The sequence below is a fragment of the Betta splendens genome, chromosome 11, assembly GCF_900634795.4.
Source record: "Betta splendens chromosome 11, fBetSpl5.4, whole genome shotgun sequence".
Taxonomy (NCBI): Eukaryota; Metazoa; Chordata; class Actinopteri; order Anabantiformes; family Osphronemidae; genus Betta; species Betta splendens.
Genome location: NC_040891.2, coordinates 10,790,671 through 10,812,335, shown reverse-complemented (window position 1 = coordinate 10,812,335; position 21,665 = coordinate 10,790,671). Strand labels below are relative to the sequence as shown.

The 21,665-nt window shown below is 45.5% G+C and overlaps 1 protein-coding gene across 2 annotated transcripts in view; it reads left to right on the top strand.

Moving 5' to 3' along the window:
* Positions 1 to 5,924: 5,924 nt before the first annotated feature.
* The window catches only part of trps1 (trichorhinophalangeal syndrome I), an 81,514-nt gene continuing 65,773 nt past the window's right edge, over positions 5,925 to 21,665 (top strand). For both annotated transcript variants that reach the window (XM_029166279.3, XM_029166278.3), the window contains exon 1: positions 5,925 to 6,861. The gene's annotated coding sequence lies outside the window, so the exon portion shown is untranslated. The remainder of the gene's footprint in view (positions 6,862 to 21,665) is intronic.

Genomic DNA, 21,665 nt, shown 5'->3' with positions numbered 1-21,665 from the left:
CCCAGACCGGCGTCTAAAAGCCAAGTGACACCGTGGGAGCAGGGGACGCGGGGGACGCGGGGGACGCGGGGGACGGGGAAGCAGACGGAAGCAGCGAGAGCGAGCGAACAGACGAGCAGAGAGGCTGCGAGGTCTATAAACGCTGCACGGACAGACGGACGCAGCAGCAGCAGCAGCCGCTCGGCCTGCGAAGCAAACCAGATTTAACTTCTGACAAGCTGTGCTCCGTCGCTGTTGTTTTTTTTAACCTCCTCCTTCCTCCTCCTCCTCCTCCTCCTCCTCTCATTATGTGAAATCTAGCAAAACCTTTGAGCGATTCCAGTATAAATGCACTGTATGGAAAGAGTTCTGGCTAAAAGAGATCGACAAAGAGCCAAGTTTCACTGATATAATTACAATTACCAAACTCCTGGTTTTACTGCAGGTGCACAGCAGATAGTCAGATATTATTCTCTGTGGAGGCGGCGAGTTTATTTGATCCGGCTGTTTATGATGGATGACTTTGAAAATGAAACCTCTCGAAGCTAAGTGCCTTCAGAAAAGAGACATAATGTGCGAATAAATTTACTCTATTGCAGTTATATATTTCCAACGGCCACGGCGCTCGCAGACACTGACTGTAATTCTAATAACACTTCCACAGATTTAGATATTATATATTAAGTCTGTCGCGCCGACTTTGTGGCCAGAGATGCTGAAAGCCTGTGCTCCTGAACGTAGTGAAGGCACAAACATCTCATCAGCAAGAAAACAAACCTAAACCTAAAAGTTAATTAAACATTGTAAGTAATTAAACAGTAATTTGTCAGATTAAAATAAGTTTGTTAATAATAAAGACCTGCTGCATCGGCCCTGTTCTGACATTGAAAGGTTCAGACAGTGCACTGAGGCCTTTGGGTGTGTCTGTAACTGCACAGGTTATTAAGAAACTCTTGGAAAATGTTGAAAATCACAACATCGCTCTGTTTTATTTCTTCCTGTTACAGGTTTTCTGTTTTCCAGCTCTGTCACATGGCAACAACAAGCTGGAAACACTGGAACGTGCCATTACTACAAATTGACTTAGTGCATAGTCTTAAAGGTCTTACGAAGCATGTGCGTCAGATTTAATACGCGCAGTTCCGTCTGGCACCGTGCAGAAATCATGAGAATCAACCCCTCGGTGGAGCTTTCACAGACTCACTTCACTCCTTCAAAGCTGAAAGGGTTGAAAACAAAAAGCTGTGGTCATCTGTAATTCACTTACATTAGCTCAGTGGCAATATTGAAAACCAAATGATGCACACGGACGGCCAGTTTAGAGGCCGCTCCTAAAGCAGCAGTCGCCCGACACGTCCTTAGACATAATCATCCTTTTATTTGCTGTGAAATTGGATTCGCCGCCGCCGTGAATCCCAGCTGTCGGCAACAAAGGGACGAGCGACAACCCGGCGGCGCCGCGGGCGGCGTCTGGGCGGGCGCGGCCCGGTGACCCGCGGGCTTGTGCGTGTGGCGCTGATGCTACACCTCCCTCTATTGTGGGCGAATAAAACCAGAAATGAGTCAGCTCATCAAAATGCCTGATCCGACTCGCTGGGAGATAACACACCTCTGCACTTAAGCACATAATGTTGGCCGCATTGTTTGTTTACATCACCCCTGGCAACAGTGTGCCTTTGCAATATCATGCAGCCTCATGTTTTATACATTCAGACCCAGATGATGCTCTGCTGAGGAGAGGCTCCCAGATTTCACCTCCCTCTGTAGTAATGTCCACTCTCACAGTCTCTGTGATAGAGGCCACGTTGAGGGAGCGCATTCTTATCATGTTAACCTCAGGGAGGATGTTCGCCTCCATCAGGGAGCCGGTCTCACTACGACCCACATCATTTTGTAGGAACGGGACCTCCTGCTTCTCAGATGACTCGGCGCCTCGGCCACTTCTCTGCGCAGTGTTTTTCCCCTTTTCTCGTCTCCACTGGATGAGAGCGAGCGAGCTGGGAAAAAAAACGACGCTCGACTGCGCCGCGAGGCCCGGGTTTAAAGGCGTTGTGACGACTACTGCGTGTCTGTGCACAGGCGGCAGCAGCGGCGCCGGAGGCGGTGGCGCAGTCATTACAGGGTGGCATTTCCAGCCACGCGCTGCACCTTCTTCTGCACCCTCCTGAAAGGCAGCACTAACAGATGAGGGTTCAGGCTGGGCCGCGGGCCGGACCGGCGGGTTCGGGTCGGACCCACGGGGGTCCACGGAGCTGGAGGCTCAGCAAAAGACGCACGATGCACAGATAAGTCAGGAAATGACCCCGACGGCAGCGTATTTCATATCACCTGTCCCACAGAGCAGGAATCTCCACCTCCCAGACACACGGATGGGCTTATTAGACCTCTTCTATTCATAATTTAGAAGGGGAGACGGCGATAGATTGTCTAAACTTGTCACTGCAGCGTTATCGGCCGATTTCATGGCTGGAGAGCGGCGTAGCGAGGAGCTCTGTAATCTCATCACAGCGCCTCCTTGACTGAAGGTCAGTTGACATCAAGATGGAGATTCCCTCGCTGCTTCCACAGAAGGTCAAACGCATCACAGATGACTGTTCTGATTCTGAGAGGCTCTTTAGTTGTAATCCCCCATATCTGTCCGACTTGCTGACTTCAGCTGAAATGCCAAACTCTTGAGATTTCCCTTCCTTTAGCGGAGGAAAGCCTCTATAAACACGTAATGCTTTTTATTGCATAGGTGATAAGAAGCGACTACAAAGAAATGGCGACATGGGTTTGGACCCGTTCCTTCCACTGATAATGAGGCCTGTGGTCGGGCTCTCGCAGGGATCTGGCGTCCAAACCGCTGTGCAGATAAAGCACTTGGCCACAATTAGACACGAAGGCGAATATTGCTTTGGGAACATTTTGTAAAAGTCAACAAGTCCCGTTCAACCCACAGGAGCGTCTCCTGAAATAGCGCCCTGATGATGACTAGCGTGACGGGCCCTCGTCGTCATGGTTACAATAACAAACAGTTAGGTTTATGGAATAGTCCTGGTTTGGTTGGGTTAGGGCAGAAAACACTTGGCTGGGATTTGGGGAAAAAACAAGCGCTGTGTTTCTAGGATAATGGCCCTGAAATGGGAAATGAACCGTGGCCCGACTCATTTAAAGTCTCGTGATTCGCTGACATTTTGTCAACTCTCACCCTGGTGCTGAGTTTAATCGCCATGGCTGCTGGAGGTCGCAGTTAGCTGTAATAAGCTGCTCCCACGGACGACCGGTGAGGCGGTATTTTTGAGGGGAGGACAGAAATCTGCAGTCTGGCTGACAGCTGTTATGGATGATGGCAATGCCTCCGCTTCTCACAGCAGTGAACAGGTTTTTATCCTAAAATCTATTAATGTTAGAATACACAGCGGGCAGATTATTCCCTTTAAGACATAATTATTTACAGTGTCGGCTTTTAATTGTTGTAACCTTTTAAAGTTGAAGGATGATGTGTCTCCATAAAGGTAACTTTTTATTCTTATCTCCTTATTATTCACTTCAACATATTTTGGTGCCAAGGTTAGAAATTAATCCTACTGTTACAATTAGGCGGTAATGTTTTTAATAAACAATAGATTCCACGCCAGTGGGAATATGAAGGTCGTGTCTGTGAATAAATTACAAAGCCAGATTCTTATAATAAAAGCAAAATGCCAACGTTTTTTACAGCATAGTGTGAATGAGCTGGAGAGGAGAGGTGGCTGTAGGAACGTCTTTGTCAAAGTGAAGGCCCGTCCACGACGCAGCTCCTGCCGCCGAACCACGCTGACCGAGTGGAAAAACTCACGCACGCGGCCTCCGGTGCAGCTTGTGTGGAAGGCAAAGAATAAACAGCTTAAGCTGTGAGAATCTAAAAAAAAAAGAAAAAAAAAGAAACGTGATTATCTATTTATAACCTCTCGCATTCTGAGGGATTATTCGTGTTGCGGCTCGTTGTTATGTACGTTGAGTGCAGCCTCTGTGTACTCTCTGATTAAGGTCAGCAGGTCCAGCGGTTGCATATGATAACAGCATTGATTTAAGGCTGCAGATTTACCACCGACCTTGTTCTGATCAAGATACACGCAGTTCTGACTTTGCTGCGGTGGATGCTCAGCGCTTTCGCCTGATGTTTGATACTCGACGCTGGTGTATAACTACAGACATTTTTTTAAATCCCACTGTGGAGAGACGCTTTTTAGCCTCCTTCAGAATTCCTGTTTAATAGAAACTGATCATTTGTACAGCCTGGACATGGTGGAGCGTAGTAGACGTTGGTCGGGCTCACAGCGAGGCAGGGAGCAGAGTGAATACATTTCAGGCCTCATGCTGCTGCTATAGCTTATGTTACATGTTGCTGCATTATAAAACCTGGTTTTACTTGATAAATCATCCACGACAGGAACTAAGCTTTTCTCTACAGGCCCATATAACCTGAGCCAGCATTGCAATTAGTAAGGAAATATTTTCCCTACCCGCAAATATTCATTTAAAATTTTAAAAAATCCGCACACTTCCTCCTTTTAACCATTCCAGGAATTTGAGGAGGTTTGAGAAGCGGCGGAGACGGAGAAATAAGCTTCTCACGTTGCCACCGTAACAGTGGGTGTTTTACCAACGAGGAGAGGCAGAGACAAGCCGGTTCTGTAAGAGATGTTTCAAGTTATAAATAAGTGATGGAGGCAGAAAATGAGCAGGAAACGTTAATAATAAACAGCTGAGCTTTATACACGGGCCTCTGAGTGCGGCAGGTGGCAGGTGTCTCATGCTTTCAAAGTGGTGGTCCGTCCAGAGGCCGCGCGGCTCAGGAGGCGGTGAATCCAGCAGCGTGTCTGCCTGGAGGCGGTGGTATCGCCTTAGTTAGCAAAAAAATAAAGTCTTACCTTCGGCCTTTGAAGAGCGGCGTTTGAAAAAGACTAAAAAGTTCGTAGTCCTTTCCTCCCTGAGGGGCAGCGGGTGAAAGTCTGGTTTTGAGCTAACAAGGTCGCATTTATTATTTATGTCACTCAGGCCCCCACATTTTGTAAACTACAGTATTCCTTGATTGGTTTTGAATTATGGCTCCACTAAAAAGAATTGTCCGGTTGAAGATGCAATAATAAATTACATAATGCTTTTTCTGTTTCCCCATTTTCAGACTTTCCACCTCCTCGGTGTGAATTCCCAGTGCGGTTGCTCGTGTATTCTTACACGGCAGTGTGAGCAAATCAGCCACATGGCTGCGTAATAATTGAATTAATCTGCAGCCGGCTGCAGATTAATGATGTTCCAGCGATTGTAAACATCTAGAGTCGTCCTCTACTCCCATTCCCAGCTGTGTGCCGCAACGTGAGCAGACTTTTTTCCTTTTAACAAGGTTTGTACCAGGCACATTATTTTGACTTTTTGCTGCACAGTCTGCATTCAACCACAATAAACAACTACATGCACTGGTGACACTGAGATGTCTTGAATAGCAGCATCCTATTTGATTAGAGCCTCTGCTGCCGGCTTCCTGTGTGTAACCTCAGATCAGGTAGGACTTAAAATCAGACAGGAGACACTGATATTGACTGAGTGGTTGCATTAGCCCAGCTGTAGCCGCAGACGCTCCCAGTAGATACGTCAGCGTCTCACGATCAGTTCAATTATCATTTCATAAATCTATTACCTAATTGAGATTTTGATCACGCTGGTCTAGATTTTATTTGCCCTGTGGTTGAATAGGTAGTGATACCAGATAAGAGTTATTAATATGTATGAAGGTCTGATCTTCCTCTGTAGAGGGGAAATGGCAACAAATCTGTTTCAAATTAAATACATATTTTAGATGTGCCCCAGGTTTTCATTTAAAACGAGTTTGGACCCGTCTTAGGAGTTTAACCTCCGTGGATTTTGAGTATGTAACAGACAAATTTATTAAAATAATGTCATTTCTATTATGGATTTCTGTAACCTATCTAAGCCTGGTGTGGATCTGCTTTGCTGTATGTCCTGGTCAACCGTACATTCAAAAGTGACTGGGACTTTATTTCATTGCTTTAGTTCGCTGAGTTGACTTTTGTTCAGCTGGTTTTACTATAAGCAGCCTGGGTCCGCGTTATTATTCAAAGTCCAGCTTGCCTGATTTTCTATCAATTTGTGATTGCGTTCATCAACAGTCAGATGATGCTGAGCGAGTGTGTGTGTCACTTTAAGAGTCGGCGTTCCTGATTTGACTGTACTTTACTTCATTACGAGTTGGATGACAGTTTTATTATTCTTTATTCTACATATTTAGTTTACCCCCCTTTAATGTTCCAACTGCGTGCGCGTCACGCGGACATCGTCGACTTTAGATTTTTAGTTGCCTGATTAATAAGCGTGTAAATGAGCGCGATCGCAGTGCGTGTCGCTTTAAGAGTCAGTCTTCGGTGCCTTCTTGATATTAATAGAGCTGCTGTGTCTTCCTCCTCTGACGTAATGCCCACAGCCTACAGAGAGAGACGGGCAGAGGGGTCCTGTCACAGCACAGCGATAACACTCCTCTCAACAAGCAAGTGATTACAATAACAACAGCGGATGACGAGCCGCCGCGCGTTGCTTTGCCGCGTGCGGCCAATAATATCCTCCGCCGTCGGAATACTGCCATGAACGAGCCCAACAAAGTCACTAGTCGGCCGGCGGTAGCCTAGTGTAGCGCGCCGCCGCGGAGCCTCCACTATCTCTCTCCCTCCCAGACCAAAGAGAAAAAAGAGACGGCCAAGACACAGTCACCCCGTCCGACATCATCAACAAACAAAAAGCCCACAAAGAGACGCGGCAGACCTGCAGCCAGCCACCGTCCGGCCAGCCACCATCTTAACAGACACACACAGAGAGACAGAGGCTGGGGCTTATTGTGATCAACAGGTAAGCGCCACCAAAAGAAACACAACTAACGCGCGGCACGCGCGGCCGACAGCCCTCGGTGGTGGCGGCTGCATTGTGGAAGAGACGCCAACAAAACAACAACAACAACACTGAGAAAACGCGTCGGCGCTCGGTCGGAGTGGAAACGCGCGGTGCCGTCGGAGCAAGTGGGAGGATGAGGTCCGTTCGTCCGCAAAGGGTGCGTTTAGGCGGCGAGGCGCCGCGCCGTTCGCCGCCGCGGAGTTTTTACGACGGCCAGCGGTCGCTTTGCGTCTTATGTAACGAACTAACGGCCCGAGCGGCGGTCGGGGAGGAAAAGAGGGATCTGCTGAATGAGAGCGAGCGAGAGAGAGGGAGGCGGGGGGAGGAAAAGAGCAGCGCCGCTTTGAATTCACATGGCAATTCACATTTAGTTTAGGACACCCAGACGCTGCACAAATACAAATTGTGGAGGGTGGGGAGGGGGTGACTACTGGGGACGGCTACTGCTTTGATTTTAGGGCTGAGTGTGAAGGCAGCGGCGAGGAGACGTGGAGTGACTTAGTCGCTTAAAGTAGGTAGCTAAGTTTTGGTTCTTCTTCTTCTTCTGCTTCTTCTTCTTCATCTTTCTTCTTCTTGACATTAATTCACCACAAGTAGCACCCTGACCGAGCTGCTACAAGCTAGTGACCCGGAGTGATTTTTTTGCCACCACAGTTTCGCTCTTGTCTAACTTTTGTGTGTTGCCTCTTCCTATGTTCATTTAGAACTTTTTTCTCTTTTGAAATAACTGTTCCCAAAAAGTTGATGCACCAAGTTCAGATTTTGTTGGTCCTCCGAGTGACGCACGTCGCAGACAGACAGACAGACAGGGAGAGAGAGGGAGAGAGAACGAGAGAGAGAGAGGGGTAAGAGGTGAATGATGAAGATAGCGAAGTGCTTGTTGTTTGTAAAATGTGGAAGTTCGGGTCAATTAAACCAGCTAGCGAGCGCCGTGGAGCCGATACGGCGCTGTTTTTGCACGCCTTTCATTGTTAGGAAGCTGGCGAGCGCGTGGTGGATGTCGTAAAAGGTCCGCGCGCATCCTCTCTTATCAACTTCAAAGATAGCGCCGAACGCACGCGCTCGGGCGTCCGCGTCGCCGCCGGCGGCGCCTCGCGACCTGTTGCTGTCGCTGAACTTTTCTGGTGAGAGACGGTGATGCCGGGAAGCTGTTGCATTTCCACTCAACTTCTTGAAGAAAAAAAAGAAAAAAGTCCCCCCCTCGCCACCCCACACACCCTCTGTCGTAAGAAACTGTGATGTTCCTTTGAGATAAGGGAGCCGGGTAGGCATGACAACTCTGTGGGGAGAGCAGAGTATGTGAAGCCAGCACAATGAGGCACACACTTGCAAGGGAAGCTTTGTACATAGTCCCTCACAGTTTTCCAATCCTGGCCCCCAAAGAGCTGCTTATGTGTGGACCGACTTTTATTCAGCAGATAACCTCAGTTATTTCTGTTTAAAAAAAAAAAAATCAAAACCACATCAGGCCCGTGAGACTTCACCGGGACCCGTCCTTGTTCGCAGTTGCTTAAAAAGCTGACACTTTGCATTTTAGTAAGTAGATAATTGATTAACTTATTCATTGGTTAACTGTGAACTTTTTGCTGGCTTTTTGTGTAATCCTTTAAATGGAAAGCATGTCCTTTTAAAAGGTTTGAGCCTCACAGCGTTCCTGTGACGAGTCGAAGTTACTGCGGGCTGTTTTGTTTTTAAATGCACCTTTAGAAGTTGAACTTGTTCGTTTAGTGCCGTACAAACCGACCAAGATCTGCCCGGCAATATTTTCAGAGACCAGAGACGTTTAAAAATCTGGTTAAAAAACAGCTGAGGGAAAGTTTATGTGCGCATGTGTTAAATTGCTGAAACCAGTCACTTGAGCCGAAATACAAATGAACAGCGTGAATTGTAAGGTTGCGTTTAGTTTTACAGGCAGTAAATCATACTCTGAAGCTACTGGAGGACAGACAGCATCAAAGGCCACGTGTCTTCTGCGAGAAGCGCCCCATACATCTGCTCCTATAAGAGGCAGAAGCTTTTAAGTGAGGCCTGACTTTTCTTAAAACCTCTTACATTTTGCACGCGGGATGTTTTTCATCATCTCCGTCATGTCCATCTTGTGCTTTTTATGCCTTTTAACTGTCAACAGTTGTGTGTCCAGCTCGATCTTCTCACCAATAAGATATGCACATAGTATATCCTTTATAGCTTTAACAAGCGCCTGTAAAATTAGTCAAACATAAGATCTAGTGATGTATCGCTTCAGCTCTGCTGCTTTTAGGTGAAGTTTGCCTCGCTCCACTCACTGGATACTGCTGTGTCTTATGGCCTTGTTCGTAGCCGCTATTAAACGTCAGAGCAGTTGACGACTTCCTAAAGAGAACCTCTGCCTGTAAAACTCCTTCCCGTATGTGTGTGTCTGTGTGTGTCTGCGTGTGTGGAGACGGAGTGGGAGAGGACGCGGCGCCGTTTCGCGTGCGTTTGAGCCGTGGCTCGCTCATATGGCCGCAACATGTGAAGACTCTGCGGTGGAACTGGGGAGAGAGAAAGTTCTGAGAGGGAGAGAGAGGGCGAGCGAGCACATGGAGCCGGGGAAGTCAGAAATGTCCCGTTCAACTAGCTGGAATGTGTCTCCTGTGTTTTATTGACGGTTTGATGTTTTGTAAGACATGAGGAACAACTGTAGTGATTTTGTGGGCTGCCATGCATTTGTCGCCGGCCGTTTCAAAGCAGGGCTGTGCTACGAGGCCAGAAAGGCCACTTTCAGATGTCGTTTCGGGGGAGATTTAGACTCCGGCTGCAGTGATTTGATTGTCGGACGTGATTGATTTTGCCGTCTGTGCGTGATGAAGGAGCTGCAGCTGAAAGTACTGTATTCTGTTATAATAAAGTTTGCTATTAAAACTGCAGTTACCACAGTTGATATCTCACAGGAAAAGTTTTCTTTTTGTATTCTGTAATATTATACAGTAAAATCAATAATTGCACCTACTCAACATGAGAACTCATACATCAAGAGGAGAAAACCGGTTCATAGGTCTGTTTAAAGTCTGTAATACTTTAACTGGTTCCTCCTACGAATGCTGCAGTAGAACACAGGGTTCCTTTACCACCAGTAGCACCAGTACAGGGACTGCATGGGACGAGGCCCTCGCTCTGCTCACTTGCTGCTGTCTCGCGCGTCGTGTTCTGGGCCGACGCGTGGCCTGTCTCACAGCTCCCCGTTCATCTGGATGAATAAGACGAGCTTCTGAGAGACTGATGTTTGGATCCGCTCGGCTAATTATCGCTGTTTGGTTAACGGCTATTCTGTGGGTGGATGGCACATCACCCGTCTCTCTCTCACCACAGATGAGGCTGGAAATGAAACCCAGTTGATGAAAAGACAGAAAGATTATTTAGCTCCGAGATTTTAAAGACTTCTCTTTATGTCAGTGCACAGGTCGTACTTATTTCTAATTTCTCATCCCATTTATTTACGAGTGCGAACTGTTTTGGGTCCCACTGTTTCCAATAAGCAGGCAGAGATAGCATCTATTAGAGCAATCAGCCGGTATTCATCTCAGCCATGCTTGCAGTTCAGATAAAGGAAAACATCCATTTGTCACGGATAGTTTATTTAAGGAAAAAACTTTTTCAAAGCTTCTGGCTCTGTTGGCGCATAGCTCTGTAGCTAGCACTTTTTTATTACGCCTGTTTTGATCATATCCCAAGCACACAATTGTTTTTAACTTATTTTACTATCTGGGCACATTGTTTTGGCTCTTTCACCGCTTTATATTAGCCGCTTGTAATGTCAGCGATGCTGAGATTTAAGCTTCTTTTTATGTTACTGGAAGTCAGTCTGGAAAAGACTGTCTGCTAAATGCCATCTCCACTCTGTGCCTGTGGTTTGTGCAGCCTTGTTTAGGCTCGAGTTCGCCTCTAATGTCTGTGCTCTTAGACTTTTAAGTTTGTCTTCTCGACGGCCTGCTGCAGATAACGAGCACATGGTCTTGGTTTAGGGTGAAATGACTCGCCCCTCTTGCTTTTTTTTTATTTTTGTTTGTCCAAATCCTAAATTCATTTATTTTGCTCCTTTGATTTCAGACAGCAAATAATCTAGATGTCATGTTAAAGTGGAGACTGATAAGAAAGCGTTTGCCAGTAGAATATGGTGACACAGGCAGCAGCGTAGCCATGTGGCTGAAACCTTTGGATGTTTAAACACCACAACATCTCATTGTTCCTTGTAAATGACTGTGGATGAATATAATTACACTGCTAAATTGTTTTTAAACGAGCAAACGTTGTGTTTTATGTCACCAAATCAATTCCCAGACCATCTTTATTTTTGCTCCACGCGGCTGCCGCTCCTCAGCCAGTTAACGAGCGCTCGCATGTCTGAGAAACCTGCCGGCGTCTTATAGGACGCTGTTATGAGTCGCGAGCTGCGGCTGCTTTGACTCAGCAGTGTACTTATCACGCCGATGCTTCCTGTGCACTCAGACGTTCAGTTATCAATCACTGTTCATGTGAGTTTTGACCTTGTGTAAAACTCAGCGAGGGATTTGCTCCAACGCTGTCTTCAATTAACTTTAGAATAAATCATCGTTTGACTAAAAACGAACCGACACTCATTGGCTCCGTCGTAAGCAAATAATTTATGTTTCCAACTTAGGAACACGGTTTTATGATGGCCTTTTTGTTGCACTTGCTACTCAACAAAATAGTTTGATATCTTTTCTCTCTTGAGAAACTAAGTTGAACATTTACTGACTTTGGGCTATGGCTTGAGCTGCTGAGGGCGTAGTTCTAGGTGTGAAGGCTGTAGGGAAACAAATATAGAATGAACTGCCTTTAATGTCTATGACTTGTCTTGACTGTGCAGTTGGTGACAGATTTCATTAAAGCAGTCTGAAAGCCCTGATCTTTTATTTTTAACTCTGCAGTGTTGCCCTAAACTGTAAAGTTTTGCATTCAGACTTAATAAGCATAGTCCATCAGCCTATTTACATTATAATGGTTCATAAAAGTTTAATGTAACTTAAAATTTACCCTGTGCACTGGCTTTTTCTGCCTTGTTGTGATAATAGTCTATAAAATCTCTCTCTAAATGGTTTCACATTTAAAATCGTGTCCCTGCATTACAAAGTGAAGTCCAATTACAATAAATTGTGTCAGTATATATTGAGCCAAAACCTGAAGCAAAAATCATTAAAAGAGAATCAGTTTTGCCGTTGAGGTGAATTATCGGTGAATTGGCCTTTTTAAATTTTTAATCCCTGCATAATGAATTTGAACGGGATGCACTATTGGTTTTCCTCATAGCAAAGACATTTTATGAGATTTTACTTAGGTTGGTGGACAACGTGCTTGTAGCCGTCACGTCAGGAGCCTGTAGGTACATTTCAGAAATTATTATTATTGGTGACCTCATTTTTTAACTTGTCACTAACGAGACACATCACGCATTTACTGTAATAAAGACATTTAATTAAATTTATTCCTTTTAATGTCTTAAAAATTGTTTGAGAAGAGTCAGTAATACAGATAATAAACGGTGTTAACATTTACCTTTATATCTAGTTAAACATTTGTAGTGCTCGTAGTAAAAAATGAAGGGGCCACATGTATTTATATACTCTGACAGTGCAGTAATGAGATGAAACAATTACAGACGAGGCGACTGCGACATGTGCTACAAGCTGTAAAAGTGGATTTGAACTTCTTGGTGTCATGAGCGCTGTTGTGTACTGTGCTCAAATGTTCCCACGAGTGCGACTCCATCTGTGATTTCTCGCGGCGTTCACACGCAGCACCCAGCAGACAGACAGCGAAAATTAGCTATGGAAAATGCAACAGCGGCATAAGTGGCGCGAATTTGAATATGATTTATGTCGTAGGCTCCCTTTTGTGTGGAAGCTGAAAAGGCTGCGCGACGCGCAGATGGAGCGAGACTACTGAGCCGCTTTCCTCAAGTACTGTATGCTTAATTCAGCGAGACTTCCACAGTAGAGGTGGTAGCTTTTTTTTTTGTTATGGAGGAGTCAAAGTTTCTTGGGTAGAAGTTGTCTTGCTACAAAGCGACACAAAAGTGTTTCTTCTGTGTCGACAGATTGTAGGAAACTGCTCCACTTGTCTGCCAGGTTGAAGATAAGTCTTAGTGTATTACTACTAATAGATCTACATGGAGTTTGTGTTGCGGTTATGTATATGATAATAAATTAATAATGAACCCCTCTCGTGCTCAGACTCTCGTTATTACTGCATCGGAGGACATTTATTTCCTGAGTTGAACATTGTTGATAGATGGTTATCAGCGTTCGTAGGAGTCTATCAGCACTTATCTCCAGCGTTGAGGTCGAATCTGTCTCGTTCGCTCACTCCCTTTTGATTGAGTTGACTCACTGATTGTTTATTTCTGTAGTGAAGGTTAACTGTCTGCTCCGTCAGCAGTCAAACCAAGAGGCTGCCACACACTTAGATATCGCTGATGATGAATTTGTTGCCTTCTGCCTGTTTCACTTTTTCCTGCCTCTTTTCTCACTCTCTCTAGTCTCGTTATCTCTTAATCTCTCTGCGTCTCGTTCTCACTGTAATGCAAAACAAGGCAGGCAGTTAACGTGTGATATCACTGTAACCACTGTTGCAATACTTAATTTGCGTCTTGGAGATCACAATTAACTGTAGAAAGTGTGCCTTTTACTCGGCTCATGTCTTATATTGAGACATTTTTATCAAACACCTCTTTATTGCTCCAATAAAGTAGTACCACAATTACTTCATTAAATATCTATCTTTGTTGAGAATGTACCTGCGGCACTGTTATAACTCCATACCTGCAGAGGCAGGGGGTCATTTTTTGCAGCTTTTAAAGCTGCTGTGCTTTTCTATTGCCCACATAGACACACACACACACACATGCACAAACACACACGGGCACGTAGAGCCTTTATTAGTATTGTAGTCTGGGTTTTGGCTAAAACATCTGGTGGCTAAGTAACTTTTCAAAGTAGTCTTTGTCCTCACTCTATGTGTGCGTGTGTGAGCCTTCATCTGTGTGTTGTGTGTCTGTATAATAAGTGGCAGACTTTTTATGGCGTCCCGTCAAATTAAAAGTATAATTTAAATGATTTACATGCGCATTGTTTTTTCATAAAAACCAACAGGCAGTCTAGCCTTTGCTGATATTCTTTTAACGTGTGCCGTTGTGTGTGGAAAAGTAAAGGCTTCGTGTAACTGAGGAATGGCCACTCTGCCCTGCGTTGTTCTGCTCTTGTAACCCGGTCTGACAGCTCCATAAGCCAGAGGCAGCCGGGAGACAGCGGAGGGAGAGAGGACTCCCTTTCAGCTTCCCTCTGGTCAAACCTGACATTTCTGCCCAGAATCTGACAGAGCCAGTGTAATACATTAGATACAGCTAACTGTCTCACCTGTTCTCTGCAGGATTAGTTTACTGATGCTGTTATATAATCCTGCCGTAGCAGCTTTGGGCTTTAGAGGGTACAGCCCTGCAGACAGAGCTGATGCCCTCAGGGCTTTGCTTCAAACCACATAAACTTTGAAGGAAGCAGGGATTCATCTTCGCTTACAGCGGTTAAGAGTGCTTATATCGGCATATTTAAAGGAGTAGCATCTCAACTTGGTATAACCTATGCAGTTTAATGTGTATTAAACATATATAGAACAGGAAATAGTTTGATGCTTTCTTAAAGAACTTACAGCCAGTTTAACTTTCTGGTGGCTGTGTAGCGGTCAAATGGTGCTCCACGGTGATTTCTGTGCGGTGATGAGGCATAAATAAGGCATGTCTGTAATTTTAATACCTTCTAATCATTTTGATGAGTCTCTCTCTGTGACCATCTTGTGTAAAAATGAAGGCCGATCGATCCTGCGGGCTACAGACGGGAAAGGACTCCGGTTTTTCACACGTGAGAGATTATAATTAGGTGTTGGGGGCCATAAACAGTGGTGTCAGCTCATGGAGAGTTGACCTTTTGGTTTGTCTCTCGGTTGAAGCACGGTCTACGCGGCGTCCACGCGGTGACCGCAGGGACATCACCGAGCTCCTAATCACTAATTCATAACACGCCGGTGCATGTTCATGTGTTTTTAGTGCCGCTTATGAAAAAGGAAAAACCTTTTTAAGTGCATTTGTCCAGTTTTAATGGTGCTTTTGAGGTGTTTGGTGTGTATGAAAAGTGGAATCTTGGATAAATGGAGGAATGGAGGTGGGTGCTTTTTTTTTTAAATGGAAATTAAGGGGGCACACATCTGGGGGCCTTTGAGACTGCTGTGGGGGGAGATGAGAAGATGGGTGTCAGAGGCCCATGGTCAGAAGTGTGTGTGTGCGTGTGTGTGTGTGTGTGTGTGTGTGTGTGTGTGTGTGTGTGTGTGTGTGTGTAGTGGGGGTGGGGTTTTAGGAAGACTGCTTGAAGAAGAGGGAAGTTTGTTTTTAAAGAGGTAGCAGAGGGGGTGGGGGCAAATGGGGAGAGGAGGACACGGGGATATGAAGGTGTGACGCAGGAAGAGATAAAGGATTTGGAAGTTTAGTGTTTAGCGCTAAGCATTTCCTTTTCATGTTGTGAAAAAAAACAAATGCAGTAGTAAGACGGGATCAGCAGATGAGTTAATTTGCATAGACACAAGAGCAGGAGGAGGAAAAGTGGGGTGAGAAAAGGGGGCGAAGATCACTCGCTATAGTCGAAAACTTTACGGCTGACAGTTAAATTTACTTAGTGTGTGTGTGTGTGTGTGTGTGTGTGTGTGTGTGTGTGTGTGTGTGTGTGTGTGTGTGTGTGTGTGTGTGTGTGTGTGTGTCGCAGTGGGTGGAATGGCACAGCGGGGTGCATGCTGTTTGTTCTGCAACATGGCTTTTAGGCTTTTTAGTGCTTCACACACAAGTCGTCCCCCCTTTTCTTCAGAGGCTGATTTCACCTAGTTGTAAGAAGCCTGCCTACTTTCTCTCACAATGTTTATCTCTCTTTTCTTTGTCTTGCTCTTTCAGACAAGTCAAGGAGTGAGACACTTTCTTGGTTTGACCTATCTTCTCATGTTTGCTTGAACACCCACAACTTTCATATCTGTAAAAAGGCGTGTTTGTCATGCTCCAGCACGTGTGCACTTTATTTGTCTCTACCGGAAAAGAGAATAATAAATAATGTATTTAGGATTAAAAGATGTGAAGCAGGAAAATACTTTCATCTCGTCTGGTTCTCAAAGCAGCTTTAAATTCCGACTCAGTGTTTCAAGGAAAAGATAAAACAAGTTCTTCTTTATTTATTTCTCAAATATATTCAGGACGTTTTTCCCGTAATATCGCAACCGCAGTTCGACACCTTGACTTCACTATTTAACTGTACATATGGGCTTATGAAGCGAAGGTGGCTCTGGAAAAAAATAAAAAAGTTTTGACAGCATCCAAATTTAGAGATGAAAACTCAGGAGATTGGAAAGAAGGAGAAATGGAAAGACGAGAGGAAAAGTGCAGAAAAGCAGCATGTGGAGTGAGAAGTGACAGACCTGAGCTGATGATTTAGCAGCAGCGGTCGGAAAAGTAGAACACAAGTGTTTGGGGCACCGCAGTGTTAAAACCCGCTACAGGCCGGCGTTCAGCCATTAATAGTCAAAATCTAGAGAATAGACTTTATCTACATTGAGATCTGTGGTGTATATTGATATTTAATGGTGAACCATGACCTGACCAACACACAAAGTCAGAATTGTCTGATAAATACAAAACAAATTTGTTCCTGCAGGTGTTTCTTTTTAACACAGTTAGTGCAAATTCTAAATCAGGAATACGTCAGGAATAATGTCACTGTGTGTCTCTGTGCAATTTAACAATCATCACAGGAACGATTTCTCGCTGCGGTCTATTAAATTGGGAGATATTCTGGCATCAGTCACAAGATCGGTTTTCAAGCTTTATTGAAGGAATCGAGTTAAAGGAAAGGTAATACCGCTTAGTCACTGCAAGTGTGTTTGATTGCAACACTCAGAAATATTAGTCTGTTTTTACTGTTGGGAAAATTCTGCATTAGAGAAATTGCAGTGACTCACTATGAGAGTATGATCGTATTTGGATTTGAATTTTGATTAAAGTCCAGTTGTTGAAGGAAGCCCAGCCCCGCGTCGACGTCGCTGAGGCCCCGAAACCTCCCAGCCTCGCTTCCCGATAGTGTGCAACAGGGAAACGTTGCTTCACTTGGCTGGCGTGCAGATAGAAGGGCTCTGGAAGGGAATATAAAGTCAACATTGTGGGTTGAAAATGTTCCGTGTGTGTGCGTGTGCGTGTTTGTGCGTGTGCATCTTAAGTTTGTCCAGACATTTTCCGCGTCAGGCTGGCCGCTCGCAGGAAATGTGTGATTCTCCAGGAGTGGAAATTGTGTGTGTGCGTGTGTGTGTGCGTGTGCAGCCTTGCTGCTGCGTACATGACAGTTTTGTGAGCCTGCAGATATCTGCACGCGTGTGTGTTTCTGTTTGCGTGCCTGTAGTAATGCCTGAACGTTCCCAGAGAGGCAAACGAAGCCATCACGTGCACAGTGATGTGTGCATGGGCGCATTATGTGGGCTGTGGACCCCACCAGTGTGTGGCACACATGGGCAGGCGTGTGTGGAGGTGTGTACTTCTGGCACGCGTACAGTTTGTTTTTGGCATTTGGGGGGAAGAGACAGGTAAGCAAGTGTCACCAATCAACATGTTGATTTATGCAGCTGCTAGTTCCTTCCATTACGCCTCCAACTACCACTGAGGCAGATTCTGTTCTCCATTATTTTTGATGTATTAGAGTCTTGGCTATGGAGACCAAGGTCAAAATCAACAGTCCTGTGTTGATTTATGCGGCTCCCGGTTTCCTGCTACCACAGTCCATTGAGGTGGGGCCTTAAATCCAGCAGGCAGACGCTTTGTGTCCTCCACCATCATCTGTAGCGCTAGTGGAGGCTAATAGTGTTTAGCGACGTAAACATGTGACATGTTTCTCCTGGTGGAGCTGATTGTTGTGTGGTGCCTGTGAACTAGTGACAAAACCTCCCAACGACTAAACATAATGAATCTGGTTTCATTGGCTCTTTGGTGTGTGTCAGTCGCACATCTCACATCTTCTAGCGGCTTCGTTTTGCTCTTCACAGCTCAGGTTTGTAGGTTCACACCCCCCACACGAACAGCTGGACCGCTGCCATTCTCCTGCTCTGTTTGTTTTACCTCTGAGAAGAGGAGAATCTTTATGAAAGGGAGGTGGCGGCGCGTTCGCAACGTGCACGTGCGTCTGGTTCACAGCAGAACCCGACGGCCCTGGGCGTTCCCGACTGTAATGAATACACAAACCGCGCCCTCAGCTTTCACCTTGACAGCGGAGCGATCAGGTTGATCAAGGTGTGTGATTGATGAAAGAGCGTGAAATCACTGGCGTGCTCCTATCATGACTGTGTGTTTGTCGTCCAACAAAACCTGCTCTGCTCCGTTGTGTAACAATGCACGCGCAGCATTTCTCCTCACTGCCACACTCATGGAGCAACTTAAGCAGATGAAACCTGTGGGCTGTAATGTAATGTACATTTCCAAAGAAAAACAGCTTGTTGCACTGACATAAAAGCAGAATAATCAGATTTATTATTTACACGTGAAGTATGGTTAGTTCATCGTTTTGACACCCATCAGCAGCAAGTGTCAGCAGCAAGCCTCACTTTGAGCCTCTCGCTCACAGTGAGGCTTGACATGTCGTCCGCTGGGAGCGTCCACGTTAGCGAGTTTGTAGATGAGGGATAAAAAGCGTCTTCTTTCCCAGTGAGTTCAAGCTGAGCGGACAGTAAAATAACAGTGAATTTAATTAAGGTGGAGATACATTTCAAGATGTTAACGTGAACATTCAGCTGATTCACAATCAGAGGAAAATGTGTTTTGCTATGTGGAAAAGTTCAAATGATTTTAATGGTTCAAATCTGGCAGTGGATTAAACAAATAGATTACATTTCCATCCATTATGTGAAGTTTAGTGACCCAAGGATTTTATATCATGTTTAAAAAGAGCTTTTCTTGTGTCAACAACAGTTACAACCAGTTGGGAAACAATTGTACAAATGCATTTTCGTTGCTGGTATCACTGGCTGCAGAAACACAGTTAGACACACCCAAAACAATAATTCTGTTCAGATCCGGTGATGAATAAGCCAGATTATTTTCTTTTCAGATGGATCTTGGCATAAAGCTAAATATTTTATTTCCGTGCTGTGACTGGTTGAAGTTAAACAAAATATTTGATACATTTTATAATCCATTTTAAGGATCTGTGCGCCGACCCGCCCGTCTGCTTATGTTATACAGCGTTCCGTCTGTCTTAGACCCTTTAAAGCATCACCGTTTGTGAATTTAAATTACAAACAATCAAAGTAAATGTTCATACGTAGCTGTTGCTTATAAAATGCTGCGGTTTCCTGTGCAGTGGGAAGTTGATTGGAACGTGGAATAAACTCGCTCCGCGTGACATCTAAAAACAAACCAATAGGCACTGGAAAGGAACACCCAGATACGTGTCTGCTTCCAAGCTTTGTATGTATTGTTACGAGATAAAGTTTAATTAGCGCACGCAAGGATCGGCATTTTTTACATGAAATCCAAACAATGCGACTAACAGAAATAATCCATTTCAGATGGCACGGCGCGGTCGAATATGAAACAATGCGCTCTCTGTGCTTTAATTGGTGGAACATGGAGCTTTGCTCTGTCTACATAACATCTAAAAATGCTGCGAGACACATCAAAAAGGCCTTTCAAAGACAATCATTCCCCGGGAACAGCGAGGGAGAAGAAAAAAAATTCACTGCATGACGGAGGAAGACGCGAGCGTAATTAGTTTGACCACTATGTCATTGGAAACGGCATTAGCAATAACAAATCAAAAAACAATAAAATACGGGAACGGAGATAAATTAAAGGGCCTGTGGTTTCGTGGAGAAAAGTGATTGAGCGTGGGTATGAGTGGCGTGCGCGCTCACGGCCACGTGCACGCCCGCTGTGTATTTAGGTGGGAGCGAGCCGTGTGTGTGGGAGCCGGCGAGTGGGTATTTGTGTGTAATCATGTACGTCAGGCTGTTATGAATGGTGCGTTTGAGACAGAGCGGAGTGTGGAGTTCCTCGGGCTAGACCAAATTGGAAACAGAAAAACAAACATTCCCTAGGAACCCCCGCCCGCCTCCACCCCCCCCCGTCCCTCATCTGCCGGCTAGTGGCGCAGTCCAACCTGTCTGGGACAATGTAACGGTCTATAGTCGGACTGGACCACACACGGGCGCCGAGGGGGGCGGGCGGGGGGTCCGTGAGGCTGTGGCGGTGGAGAGAGTCTGGGGGGTGGGGTGGGGGTGTAGCTCTCAGCCACAGTGACAGTTGGAAAAACAGGAGACGCATATGAATATGACAGAGGGCTTTGTGATGGATTGACGGGGAGGACAGAGATGGAGGAAGGGGAGACCTGGAGTCCACAGCTGATGGGAGCAAAAGTCACGGGAGGCGAAAGTCAAGAGAGAGAGGGGGCGAGATGAAAAACAGACGGCGAGGAAGAACGACGCGTGAGCGACGAGTAAATGAGTCAGCAGCAGCGCCACTGAGTCACAGTTCCGCAGGGAAAATGTTTAGTCACAATCAGCCTTTCACGGAGACGCGCTCCTTTCCCCCCTTTGCTGCTGAGAGCTCCTGGAGCAGGTTGCCCTCGTTTCTGGGGAGAGCGCCGCCACTTTCGGCTCTAATGGCTAATGCTATTATGTGGTCAGTCATAATAACCGGAAGCGCGTGGGCACGTGCGCGTTGAACGCACACGTTTGATTTCTCAGCGAGGACTCGGTGGAACCTGCGCTGTGTGTTTGTATTAGTCCTCTTAAGCCCAGGATTTCTTAAATTTATACTCTTAATGCAGCGAAGTCTCGGATGTCCTCATTAAAAGAGCCTTTAACGTAACCTGGATGAGGCACGGCTTTGTCTGCTAATGTCTACCTGGAAATCGTCGAGCACTTCTTGGAAAACACACTTTTAATGCTGAAAAACATCGCTGCTAAAAGATGGGAGGATCTTTGTAATGACTCATAATTTCAGCTATGACTCACAACGCGCTTTACTTCTCAAACCAGCCATTTCCCTGAGTTTGTTTCTTCTCAAATAACAGATATCTCTTTCAGATAGCGTCCTCTAGTCTTAACCAAAGCTCTAGAGCTGCATGTGGAAGTGGTCTGGACCTCGTGGGACCAGGTCTCCTGGGACACGAAGGCCCTGTGGTGTAACTCATAGTAACAACTAAAAAAGTAAAAATCTTGTCCAAAGTAAAAATAAAACAGTTTTACATGCACGACCTGCGAATAAAAAGTGATAAAAGATAAAAAACTGTCTTCATAAGTCACCAAGCTCCTAATATGAACTAGTTATACACATGCACACACTAGTCAGAGTGACCCAGGGAAACGGACTTTGCATAAATACAGACTCCGATTTAGATTTGTGGCGTGAGCGAGAGCAGGGAGGAAGAAGGGATGGCAGAGAGAGGAGTGGTACGGGAGGGAGGGGGGGAGGGTGGGGTTTCTTCTGTGGTTGGGGCATCAAAAGGGGGAACCGAGAACTGTAGTGTCTGACGTTTAACGCTACAATAACCAAATACATTGTCAGCCACAGCCGGTTAAAGCCACTGGAATACGGATACGCCGCCATTTATTTTATTTAATGTAATAATAGCCAGTAATTGCACATCTGCGCCAGCGTTGCTCATAAAGCGATCAATAATGAAATAGAGCAAATAATTGCTATGGAGCGAGCGGTG